The following is a 3,302-nucleotide window of genomic DNA, read 5'->3' on the forward strand; positions in this document are numbered from 1 at the left end:
GTGGTATGTTCAGAACAAGATTGGTGGAGGGTGAAGGAGACGGAATGGATTGAGGAGATGGTGGAGTATTTGTGAAGGGAAATGGTGAGGGAGGAAGAGAATTGGGTTTGTTTGCATGTGAAGAAGGAATGGTTATAGGAGAAGATGGTGGTGTAAGAATATGGACAACAACGGGTGATTCTGATGAGGCTTTTTCTGGTTCAGGGGTAGGTACAACCTCTATTGGTGTAACTTCTGAACGAACAACAGGAACAGAAATAGGTTCAGAAATGCATATACCTTTGGAACTATTCAGAAGCGCTTTGGTCACATCCTCCGTTTTCTTCAGCTTTTTACTCTTCGGCTCTTCAATAATCTTTGCTTTGCCTCTAGAGATTTCTTTCCTTCTGACATAAGCCTGAACTTCTTGTTGGTTTTCAGCTTCTTGAGGGATATTGTCTTCATCAGAGCTTTGAATAATCATCTTCCTCTTCTTGGTTATCTTCTTTTCAACAGCCTCAACCATCTCATCATTTTTGTTTGACTTCTTCTTCTTTTTCTCTTTCTCAAAGTCATCAGATACGGCCTTAACAACATTAGCAATCACCTTTTTAGAAACCTCTTGTTTAGAGACAGCAGAAGGATAATCATGCTTTCTTTTAGTCCTTTCTTCCCTCTTGCGATTTACTTTGAAAGGAGCACCTTTGTCTTGATCTTTAAAACTCTTATTCTCTTCAAGAGATTTCAGATAATCAGTTCTGACTTCAGGTACCTCACTATTGAAGAAGGTTTCAAAGTCAGCCAGAACTGGTTCTCTTATGGTTCTTGTTCCAGCTAGAGGTTCAGGAACTTTGAGAAAAGTGTCAATTATTTTCATCTTCTTTAGAGAGAAGGCATTCAGACAGGCTCCAGTGGTGACAACAAGATCTTTGATGATACCTTCAGACTCCAGACTTTCAACAATCTTGGAATGTACCAGAAGGTTTGTAATAATCCTACCAAAAGGAATGGTTGTTCCAGCATTTTCCTTTCTGAAAGCATTCCTGGAATCCTTTACTGCTTTCCACATATGGTTGAAGATAATGTAAATCGCATCAACCTTCTTCTGAGTGGCAATGCAATAAAGAATATACCTTTGATCATTACTGATGAAATCCGAGGCATGAGTTGATTTCCTATGGTAGAAGCACCCGAGAAGGATCTTTGTCCAGATTCTGTAGATATCTCTCAAATTCTTAAAATATTTAGTTTTCTTGACATTTGAATAGAGAGTGGATAGAATATCTTCCCAATCTTCTCTTTGATCAGACTCAAAAACCCCTTCAGGATTTTTCAGATCAAACATCACTCTTAGGATGTTTTCAGTAACAACAACAGACTTTCCATGAACAAAAGAGAGTATAGCTTTTGGTGCAACCACAGCATGTACCCAGAACTCCTTGACAAGATCCGGATAAACAGGGCCAACGAACTCAGCAAACAACGAGGTCCATCCTTGAAAGATGATGTCTTCTTTAAGGTGAAATTGATTTTCTTCAAGGTTGTCAAAGTCGACCATGAGTTCACACAAAACTTCCAATTCATCTTTGGGGATGGAGCATGCAACAACAGGGGTGAGTTCCTGGTGTGTTTCTTCGTGCATATGAAGAAGAGTAGATGAACCAGCAAAATGAGATGAAGAAGCAGCCATTGAACAGAATGAACGAAAACGAGCAAGAGAAGCGAACTGGGTTTTCGATTAGGGTTTTTAGAAAACGGCTAAGAACTTTTCAAACGGGAGAATGCAAGGAGAGAGAGACAAGGGAGCGAAAAAGATGTAAGATATGATTTGAAAAGAATATATAGAGACGGATTTAAAAAAAATAAGAAATATAAATTGAACAGTTCCAGAATCAAAGGAAATCAATTTTATTAAATGATGAGTGACGTGAGGAGAGAGAACGTGGTAAATGAAATGATTTAAAACAGTTACCTAGGTCGGCGTCTTTTCAACTGCACGCTTTGTACTAACCGTACAGATACGTGTTCACCATCAGATAATAGATGACAGCTGTAGATTTCAGAATAGACTTTACGCCTTTAGATTCTGATTACTGCTTCTGATCTGATCTACTTTCTCTTTTGGAATCACTCCTTCTGAAGTGTGCTGATATAAATCTGAATGATCTTCTGATCCATTACTTCTGATATACACAGCTTCTGGAGGTTCACTTCTTTGTTCTGCAGCTTCTGATAAGACAAAACTGTATCTGCAGAAATTCTTAAGCTCTTTGTTTCATCAGAAACAAGTTTATCATCAAAACAGATGTTTATTGATTTGTCCACAATCAATGTTTCAATGTTGTATATTCTGTAGCATTTAGAGCATTCAGAATAATCAAGAAGGAAACATCAAAGCCTTAGAGGCAAACATCATAGATGGTTCCAAGACTAATAAGCTTCTTTTCAGAATTCCTACAAACATAGTTTCTTCAACAGATTTAAGAACCAGAACTTGGAAGACAATCTTTCTTCCCTTCAAGTGTTGAGACCAACTTGAGTCCAGGTGTCATGTCATGTTGAATGTTGTCTTCTTTGTTATCAAGAGAATCTGCAAAAGAAATAATCTTTTTCTTTGGTACCCACATCTTCTTGGGTCCTTTCTTGTTAGATTTTCTCAAGTTCTGATTGAACTTGGGTTTGACATTATAAGCAATAAGAGGAACAGCATGATAATTTTTAATATGAGTTTCATGATATTTCCTAGGTTGTGTCACATGCTTCTTGGTGTGTGTTATGTGAAAACTTTGTGCATGTGAAGTGTGCCTAATATCATGGGAGTGGCCATACTTGAACTGATCATACAATGGCTTGTATGTGAGTTTCATTTCATCAACAGGTTCAAGTTTGTATGGGGTTTCACCCTCATAACCAATGCCAACTCTTTTGTTTCCAGACACAACATATATCATAGAAGCTAGCTGACTTCTGCCAATACTTCTAGATAAGAACTTCCTGAAACTTAAATCATATTCTTTCAGAATATGGTTCAGACTAGGAGTGGATTTTTCTGAATCAGAAGGGGATCCAACATTATTGGATAATTTTAAAAGTTTTTCTTTTAATTCAGAATTCTCCAACTCAAGCTTCTTTGTTTCAAATTCAAATTGCTTTTTCAGCTTTTTGTATTTGAGATTAATCTGAGACTTGAGTTCCAGAAGTTCAGTTAGACCGGAAACTAACTCATCTCTAGTAAGTTCAGAAAATACCTCTTCAGAATCTGATTCTGATGTAGATTCTGATCCGTCATCTTCTGTCGCCATCAGCGCACAGTTGGCCTGCTC

Source organism: Vicia villosa, unplaced genomic scaffold (assembly GCF_029867415.1).
Source record: "Vicia villosa cultivar HV-30 ecotype Madison, WI unplaced genomic scaffold, Vvil1.0 ctg.000359F_1_1, whole genome shotgun sequence".
In the NCBI taxonomy this organism is placed as follows: Eukaryota; Viridiplantae; Streptophyta; class Magnoliopsida; order Fabales; family Fabaceae; genus Vicia; species Vicia villosa.